Genomic DNA, 10507 nt, shown 5'->3' with positions numbered 1-10507 from the left:
CTGTATTTAAAAGAATTTTAATTACACAGAGAAGCCAACATTTATTTACTCTGATTTGAGCAATTCACTTGCTATTAATTAGTATTTTAAAACCTCAATAACAGCATGAAATGTAACAATTTTTGTACCAAACAGAGTATTTAACTTGCGTGCTTACTTTCAGTAAGATCTGTAAAGAAAAGATACCATGTGAATTGAAGCAAAGTTCAGTTGCTATCTCCCACTGCCTAAAAAACACAGAAAAAGAAAAGTAACATTGTCAGTGTTTTCTGACTTTAACTCAGTTGGGAGGCATCAGTGCTAAGTTTCAACTGCTGAGATGCATTTGATGAAAATCTTAAAAGCAATTGAGTAGTCTACACTGTTGACTTTTATGAATTTGTATTGTGAATTACTCTTTGAAGGCTTTTTACCTGGGAGGCTTTGAACTGCCATTGTTGTGCTAAGCTTCCTGTATTTGCAGATAACAAAAATTAACTTTTCAAAGATTCAGTGGTCTGGAAACTGGGAAGTTATTTAAAAGGTTTAGTTTGAAGAGTACAGCAATACCCTGAACCCTTAATTATTGGAGACAATCTTTAATGCTTATCACCCAAATAAGAACAGGTCTAATTCATTATTTTTTCTAAACAGATAATCTGAGCTCTTTCGTTTGTGGATTAGTTGGACATTTGTTTTCACAGAATTTTATGGATGATTTGATATCACCTTTGAAAGGTGGTGGGGCACTGCTGTATTTACTTTATTTTCTTTTTATCCCTGTAGATTTTTTCACACAGTCATTAGGAGCACAAAAGTAGCTTCACAGTGGGTTTATCCCTTTTATTTTGTAAGGCGTTCCTTAAAGGTAAGTTTTTTTATTATTATTTCTAAACATAAAGGGCCTGATCCTGCATGGTAATGAGTGCTTTTAGCTCCTTTCAAAGCTAAGAGGCAGCAAGTTTGTTCAGCATACTGCAGCAGATACCCAGCAGGATGCAAATCTGGGTTCGGAGTGATTTAAGAAGACAGTATGTATTTTCAGTCCCACTCAAACCATATTTCTGCACAAGAAATTTATTTTGACAGGACTGGAAGACAAATCAAGCATTCACCTTCTTTCCTGTGGCATATGAAACCATAGATTTAACAAACTCAGAAGACACATTGTTTATTTCAGCAAGATGGCCGCTGCAGTACTAGCCTGTCTCAGAAGAAAAAAAAAAAAAAAACTGCAAGATATTTCTTTTAAAAACTTAAACTACCAAAAATGGACTCTAATTTTCTCAGAAAAACTGACAGTTTGAAGCTGCAAAACGGATTGGGGGGGAAGAGATATTATTGAGAATTATTTTCTTTACAGACCCTCTGAAATCTGCAAATGTGAAGGAAATGTTTTGGTTAGTCGAAGCCTACCTGTATTACTGAGAAGCCTCTCAGCAGCCATACTACAAATCTGTTCTCAGGTCCCTAACAGAGTCAGCAGAGCAGAGCTCAAAATTGCTAAGTCAAACATCAGAAGAACAGCTCCAGTTAACATTCAATTTGCGTAGGACAACATTTGTAAGCCCTAATACTTTTCTAACTCACCTAATCTACAGAGGCAACGCGCTATAACATACACCAACAACAGAAGTCCACAAAGCTGAGGGAAACGAGTGGAAATTCTGAACACTCTAATTGACAGGACCTAATGCCAGATGGTTTTACCATTTAAGCAACCCTTCAGACACACATGCATAGTCTGGGAGATGAGGAATTGACAGCATGCAGAATTACTACTGATTTCCAGAGCTGTTGATAAGGGGAAATAAGATTTTCCCCTTCCTTCCCCTATCCCCTATCTCCTCTTCTGCCTGTAAACATACTGCCTTATGCTTTGCCTCTCAGAAGGGATCTGTGCTTGGACAGGCTGACAAAAAACACAGGAAACACATGGCTATTCTAACTACTGTCTCGCATTGTAATTATGTTTTAAACAAACAAGAAGTACGAATGAGAAGTACGAATGATATTTAGCACGTAAAGACTTCGGGATTTAGCTAGGTTTTATCACATCTTTTAAAAAAAAAAAAAAGAAAAAAAAAAAAGGAAAAAAACCCAGTAAAAATCCAGGTGTTGATTCTGACAAGCTGGCTCAGCACCGTGATCGTTGGATGTCCACACCTTAACTCCTGGACTCCCAGAGTCACTCCTACCAGGGGTATTTCTGTATTCACCATAGCATTACACCAAGCAAAGCAGACTAACAGGAGAAAATGTTGGAACAGACTAAACTAGAGACAGTCTAAAACCCATTCAAAATCCACACACCAACCAGACAGAAATATATTCAGGCAATGCCACAGGAGTGAAAGAAATAAGGAGAGTGGTTTTGTCTTTTCCTCCACACAGCTGCAAAATACAGACTGGCAGGGATCAATATCAATTCACTGGATGAAACGCTGGATTCGCCAAGCCCAGGAAGATGAAAATGACAATGATAAGAGTGAAAATATGCTTCAGAAAACTACTGGAAGACTATTGTTCTTTTACGTTGAAGACAATTGCCCTTTGTTCATCAAATGTCAATCTAACTTGCTACAGCTTTCATAATAAGGACTTGTGAGTAGGTGTAAATGAAAGAAGAGTCTCTGTTATTTAAATTGAAATCTTCTTGCAATTCCTTGGTATGTAAATGACAGATTATGTTATACACTGATAGAGATGGTATAAATAGACGTGGCAGAGTCTAAGGGGACCTTTTGAATTGTTCTTCAGAAGTAACATGTACCACTTCTGAATTTGGCCTTGAATACAGACACAGAGGCAAACGCAGAAAGGAAAATTTAACTGCTGGTGGAGAAACTTTGAATGTGTCTATAGGCAGTGCAGAAATGAACAGGCACAGCAAGGAAGATCACACATCCTCCCTTACATTCAGGGTCAAACAAGAATATCAGTAAAGAAAGACATTACACTTCATGCGGAAAAGAAAGTTTCACCAAACTACTTAAGATCCAACAGGACTGTTAGCAGTAAAATGTCTCCAAATGACAGCAAGACCTATCACCTTGTGAAATCCAACCCCGTTTAGTACCACTGGAGATGTAAAGCATAAGAATCCATGAAGGTGAGAGGACACAGGAAACCTTTAAGTCTATAATGGTGATAAGGATTTTTTTATAAAAAAAACTTCTGCAGAAGTATAAGCTTGTTAGACTTTAGGGACATAACGTATAGCCTAGCCTTTTAAGACATCCTTGTTTCTTAACTGAGAAACCAAGAACTTTAGACCTGAAGTTGCGAACTTCAGCAGGTCTGCTAATAGCAGTATATTGAAGTTGTGTGAAAGTTTAATATTCTGGCCTTTCTTCACCTACTGTAGATGATACACGCTGTGCTGGAGGATAACATTATATTGTGACAATCATCAAGACTGCAACTGACAAGAAGAAACTAGAGGGTGGGCTAAATAAAAAGGGTTTGCATCAACCTGGCTTTGAAAGGGATATTATGTATGCATGTACTAGAATACCTATATTGAAAGTTAAATGCTAGAAAATAACAGGAAAGTAATATACAGTATCCAAGCCATGAGCAAGAATGACAGAATGATAAAGCACTTAGGGACCAATCCATAAGGTTATTTAGGTGTCAAGCTGCCTATATTAATTCATTTCCATGGAAAGTAAGATACTAAATAGGATTTAAGTATCTAGAAGCCAGTGTGGATACAGGACTTTTTTTTTCTTTTCATTTTTTTTCCTTTTCTTTGGATCATGTCTTTTTAATGGAGCCTAAATGTGCAGATGATGTTTTCCCCTAATCATGATTAGCGATAGAAACATTATGTTTCAAAACGTAGGCTCAGTACTAAAGATGAATATATATACATAGCATGAACAGCTTATAATGCTCAAAAGCGGAAAGAACAGGGACAGAAAAAAGGCAGAACTATAGCAGCCAATAAACCTGTGTGATAATTTTTGAAGCAAAACAATTTTATAAGCTGTTTTAGATAAAAAGGTCTTGTTCGCACGGCATATTCTGTAGGTATATGTGTGAAGTACAAAATCAATATAAACAAATTGGTTTGTATCCTATCCTAAACATAGAGGAAAGAGCACAACTACATAACTCAAGATGTTTTTCCTATCCTACTTGTGATATACAAACAGTGTAGGTAAGGTTGGAGTATCCTTTTGACAGAGAGGAACATCTGTATTAGAAACACTCCTATTATCTTCTTAAATTTCTTTGTATAAAAATCTTCTCACGACTCTTTAAAAATCAGAAATGCCAATGCTATTGCTGACATTTGAAAAGCCCTCTTGTAAAGTACAGGGATGCCGCAACTCTGAAACAGTTTTAAAAAAAGGAAGCCTTAAAATGTTCTATTAAATATATCCTGACAAACAGAGATGCTGGTGACAGAAAGAAAAGTTAAGCAACCCACCACAGTCTTGACCTCAAGTCAATGACAAGACTGACACTCCAAATCTGTTCTTGCAAAGTGCATTCCATAGCTGCATGAAGAAGCTACAGGACACGGTGATTTATAATTCTCGCTCTGAACTGATGAAAGCCCAACATTTTTACACTTGAGTAAAATTGGCCCTGGACAATAGGGAACCAAAAACTCATTTGGATACATGTGGTGTTTTAAAACACATCACCAGGATCTTCAAATCGATCCAGTACCTAATGGCAGGCAGCACCGAGATCTCAGCACAGAGACACATGTTGACCAGCTATTGTGCATGCTTAAAATCTCAGTGGTTGCATTATTGTACAAGTTCTTGTTTTGTCAAAGGAGGGCTGAGCGAGACCTGCAAGCAGGGAATTACAGTAATCCAGACGAGATGTCACAGAAGCATGAATTAACGTTTCAGTATCTCTATGCGACAACACTCTCAAACTTGTTATATTTCTAGGTTGATAATAGGAGTTTTGTTCCCCCTGAATGCACATGATCTCCAAAGAAAAGCCCTCAATTAAAGTTTACCTCCACATTTTGCACAGATGAAGACCAGGCAGTATTTATGTGTGGTATTGTGAAGGAACAAATCTTCAGACACAGTGTTAACAGCATTATTAAGCACAGTGGTCTCATCTTTTTCAAGTTTAAAGCAATTTTGGGGCAGTCAGAACTACACTTCATAAGAAATGGGGATCAGATGCTCCTATTGAGTCTGTAGGAAAATAATGTGAGCCTTCTTTCCAATAGCTGTGCAAGCTTTTTACTTCTACTCTTCTCATCTTCCCCTGGATCTTATTATCCCATTTTGTCTACGATGCTTAATCAGAGACACAGCAGTTTCAACTGCTGTATGACCTGAGAGATGACTTCTTTATCACCTCTGCACTTTTATAACTTAAGTAAGTGACAGATAAATTGTATACGAAAGCCTAGACTGTGACCTGAGCTAATAATTTTTGTGGGCTAAGTCCTGGCATTGTAAGTCTTGCACAGTGCTTGTTCAGGCAAAACCCACACAGGAGTAAGAGCTTTATCAGAGTCAAGCCTGAATAAAAGCAGAGTAGAGACCTCAAGATTTGGCCCTTTTTGACCTTCTACTTAGAATTTCTTGCAAGCATATTGGGCCACATCTTCAAAAGCATTCAGAAAAGTGAAAGACCTCCCTATGTTATTTTATTAACACTATAGTTCTGTACCTACATTAATGGGGTATTTTCCAACAGTTTTCCAAATAAATCCAATATGCTACATAATAGCACTTCAGGTTTGAAAATAAAATAATAAAAAACTTTAGCGTCACAAATTACTTTGGTTAGAAGAGAGAGGGTTAATACTGAAATATATCTAATGCATGTCGTCATTTTATAAAGGCTATGCTTTGCAAATGAGCTTGGTGGTGCTTATAGCATAAACCCTCCCCCTGTATATTCAGAGCTACACTCACCAGTCAACAGCCTTCGCTGACAAATCTAAAAATGAACACACACCTTTTATTTCTCTTCATCAGCATATCCCAGGAAAAAGGGCTGAGGGTGCTATCTCCCAGGAGATCCTCAGCCCCAGCATCCAGACTTAAACCCCATCAAAACGAGTCATCAGGAACGGCTGTCTAGATCACCTTTCAGACAAAGGGGGGTTGCTCTGTAGGGGTGTGGGACACACTATGGGATGCAGGGAAGAACATTCTGGAGAGCAGCTTGGCAGGGAAAGATGTGGTTCCAGTGAGCAGCAAGCTGAACATCAGCTAGCAATGTGCCCTTGCAGCAAAGGCAGCTGGCTAACAGGACATGCTGGGATCCAGCATCAGGAGGAATACTGCCAGCAGGTTGAGGAAGGTGATCCTTCCCTTCTACTCAGCACTGGGGAGGCCAGGTGTGGGGTACTGTGTCCAGCTCTAGGCTCCCCTGTACAAGAGACACATGGACATACTGGAGACAGTCCAGCAAAGGGCCACAAAGATGAGCAAGGAACTGGAGCATCCCTCCCTTGAGGAAAGGCTGAGAGAGCTGGGACTGTTCAGCCTGCAGAAGGGAAGGCTCAGGGGGGATCTCATCAGTGTATATAAATACCTGAGGGGAGGGTGTAAAGAAGACAGAGCCAGGCCCTTTTCAGTGGTGCTCAGAGACAGGACGAGAGGCAATGGGCATAAACAGAAAAACAGGATGTTCCCTCTGTACTGCAGGAAACACTTTTTCACTCTGAGGGTGATCGCATTCAAAACTGTTAATTTTGTAGCTTCTCTTTATCTTCTGTATCCTTGACTCAAGTCAGCTTTTTTTTCCATTCTACTTCATCTCTTTTGCAAAGTCATGAAGCTGGCAAAATGTAACAACAAACATCGCAAGGCTCAGAATGCAATACTGATGGATGGTGTAATGGCATAGGCTTTAAATTAAGTAAATATATATAAATATTGTTGCAGAACCAGGGCCACAGTCGCTGCATTTTGGTGTCTCCGCTTCATCCATGTACAGAAGGAATGCAAAGGAAGCTGAAAACAGACAGTAAACTTATAAGCGGGCCCACTAACCTTCTAATTGAAAACAAGGGACTACAGGAGAAAAAAAATTTAAAAAAAAAAGTTAAGTCAGTTCAGGTGCAGATTTGAGAAATGTACATTCTCCCTGTAAAAATAAAAGTTTTGCATTTTTGTTCCTCATGAAAAAAAAACAAAAAAAACCCCAAAAAACAAAAAACAGACAAAAAACCACCAACAACCACACCAAACAAACAAACAAAAAAAATCCCACAAGTTTTGCACTTGTTGGCCAATATAAAGCTAATAAAACCTTATTCTCCAAGTATCCACTTAAAAACTTTGTAAATTAATATAGAAAAGTATAATCTGTGTATATCTCTAAAAGCTATGGGAAGAAATGCCTTTCTGAAAAAAACAACCTTGGATAAATCTATGTTGAGAAATCCTTCTTGTTTTTTAGTGCAATGTACTTATATTTATATCCAGGTCAATTGCTCAGAAATAAAGGGTTAATAAAAAATTCTTGTGTAATTAAAATACGTCTAATTACTCATTCTTTGGTCAAAGTAGGCATGACTTCAGAACAAACACATTTTAAGGATTCAGACTTAACTCAGGTAAATAATCCAGGTTTCTACTTGGCTTTCCAAAGGAAATTACTGGTTGTGTGACTGAAATCTTACATGAAAGTGAGTAAAAATGCTACAAGCAACAGTTCCATGATAAATAGTGAATTTTTCCTGTTTTCCAGTACTTAATATGTAAGTATGTAAATATTGTTTTATTAGTTTTACCCTGATAATAAACAACCGATATTGTTCTTAAACTTCTGTCGCATTATGTTGACACTGCACATCCCTATTAAAACAGAATGTCAAAGAAATGTTTTAGCAGAATTTATAATATTCTGGCAGGGTTGGACCCCATTATCCCTAAGGCGAGAGCCACCTCTGGTTGCAAGAGACTTCTGACATTTTGAGGATTTATTTACTTTTAACACGGACAGCAAAAAGAAACATAAAATATAGTACAAGTTCTCCTGAACTGCCGTATACATTTTAATAATAGCCAATAGCTACTTTTTACCCGGTGCCCCAAAAAAACAAATCATAAGCATCAGTAACTGAGAGGATATCTATCAGGCCCAGTTCAAAAATAATTAAATGTCCTGAATAATTATCGTCCACTTGACAATTACAGTGGGGGTACAACCTATCCAAGGAATGGAGGGATAATTGAGATAGTTGAATAGAAAGTGCTCAGGACAAAAGAGTGCTGGGTCAGACAGACTAAGCCATCAGTGTTACAAGGCACCGCGGCAGCAAAAGCTTCTAAATATAAACATCCTCCATTGCCCTGGAGTAAAAAGTATGGACAGCTCAAAAGACAACAAATTAACCAGTCAAGTCACATAATGAAATTTGAGAAGGCAAAAGGCCACCTACAGAGAACTGGGCAGACAGCCTCACATGAGGTCATTCTGAAAAACAGAAAAGATTGAATCTGCCTGATAGAAAGCATTTCATTAATTCACAAGGCAAAGAAGAAAAAAAGAACATTTGGCTCCATATAAAATAGTATCTGTATCTCACATTTTATGTCTACAAAAGAAAGATCTAATATTGAAGTGATCAAATAATACAGGCAGGCTATCCATGGCATGCACAGGGCCACATCTTAAAAGGGGAATTGCAAGTGATCCTGCTCGTGGTCTCCACGGTGTCTTCTTCTGGTCCTGCAGTTCAGATCTCGTTCTGCCGCAGCTCTCCAAGAGAGAGCTGCCAGCTCTCACCAGTTCCACTGGGCTGGTGCTCCTACCTCCTCTAACCCACCTCTCTGAGACTCCCCTGGGCACTTTCTAAAGCACCAGTGTTGTGAGGATAGAGAGAAAAAACAAGGAACTCATAGACAAAGCTATGCACATTCTTCTGTTCTGAATCAGTCCACCTCAGTGCTTAGAGGTCTGATACAAACAGAGCACATGTATTTCAGAAACTCATTCTAATAAAGCAATTCTAATTCCTGGCTGTAATCAGGCTTTTCTCGCTGACTGATATTAACTCTTCCCACAGAGGTGACTGAGCTGCATGTGCTCCCTCTGGCACCACACTCCATTCCTGACACTTCAGGCATAAGTACTAGAGGTGATGGGATCTGCTAGTTCTAAATACCTCATGTGACTCTTACGGGTTTTTCAACCTACCACAACCTCATGTATTTTCTACTTAAGGAGCAGAGAGTATGAATTCTTATGAGCATAAAATTAAAAAGTAGGACTATGAATTAATCAACACATCTTTATTGCAATCCAGTGTAAAACATTTATTTAGTGCAGTTATTTCTGATCAGTACAGCTCTGCTGAAATTTGGTACAAATTACATACTACACTGCCACCTAGTGAATAAATTTGGAAATTCGACTAAAATAAAATGGAGTCTACAGCAGTATTTTTATGATACGGGTATCCTGCAAATTTCACATCTCTGGCTCCCTTGTGATAGTCATGTGGTGTGTAAGCAGGTGTTCACTGATCATCTTAATCCTTGTGCCTGTGTGTGTGTTTGTGCATGTCTTCATTGCCCTGCCTAATCACAATGCACATAATCATGAGTCTATTTGCAATATATCCACTTTGATGAATGTAAGTTTTACCATGTAAAATATACACATGCTGCCACCAATGTCAAGGAAGAACAGAAGCCTTATGTAGTGCTGTTTGTCATGCTTGTCATCAAACCGCCCATGCCTAAGTGACATTAAATCTGATTTGTTCAGAGTGATGAGGCAGTCCAAATTCTGCTTAGATAAAAATGTAGCACTCATCAGTCTGTGCTGGTTTACTTAAACTCTGCTACCAACAAGCTGTCCTACCAGAAGATTTGCCATGGTTTCTAAGAGAAGAGTGTGGGGATAAAAGATCTGTGGCGGAGCTCCTGGGTTAATGAATTGCAAGCGATATCTTGACAACCACCACATGAGTTTTTATGTCATGCTCAAGGCAGTGTAAGGACTGACATGGAGCACGGCAATGCCAGACAAGAAAAAAATGTGCTGATCAGAGATTATGAAGGCATAAGACAGTGCTGTACTGAAAACTTTTGAATGTACTCAATCACGCCACTGTCAATGATGTTGTTTCAGATGACATCTGCCTCACCACTACTTTACATCAAGCAGGCAAGGTCAAGACCTGAGAAGTTAAGGACCAGTTTGTCATTATTTTTTCCTGAAGGAAACATCCACTTCCTAAGCAAAAGATGACAAAATTAATTATATGACAGGGAATGCCTGTTTGGAAAATTCTGGATCATTATATCAAGAGACTAATTTAACGCTATAGCTGTTCATGTACTTTGCAAGTGTGTCTACGTAGAAGGATACGTCCATACAAAAATACAATTCCTAATAAATGTGAAACAGGTGTAAATTATGCATGGCATATATGTCAGTCCAGATTTTTTTTTCTAGCATTGTTGAGTTTGTAATTAGGATTTCACATTTCTGGAGTAGTAAAATGCAAAGTATGCTCCACTATCAGCTGGAAGTGGAAGAAGTTCCTTGCAGTAATGTCCTTCATTTTAAGTGG

Source organism: Caloenas nicobarica, chromosome 4 (genome assembly GCF_036013445.1).
Source record: "Caloenas nicobarica isolate bCalNic1 chromosome 4, bCalNic1.hap1, whole genome shotgun sequence".
NCBI lineage: Eukaryota > Metazoa > Chordata > Aves > Columbiformes > Columbidae > Caloenas > Caloenas nicobarica.
Note: the sequence above shows the minus strand (reverse complement) of the source record.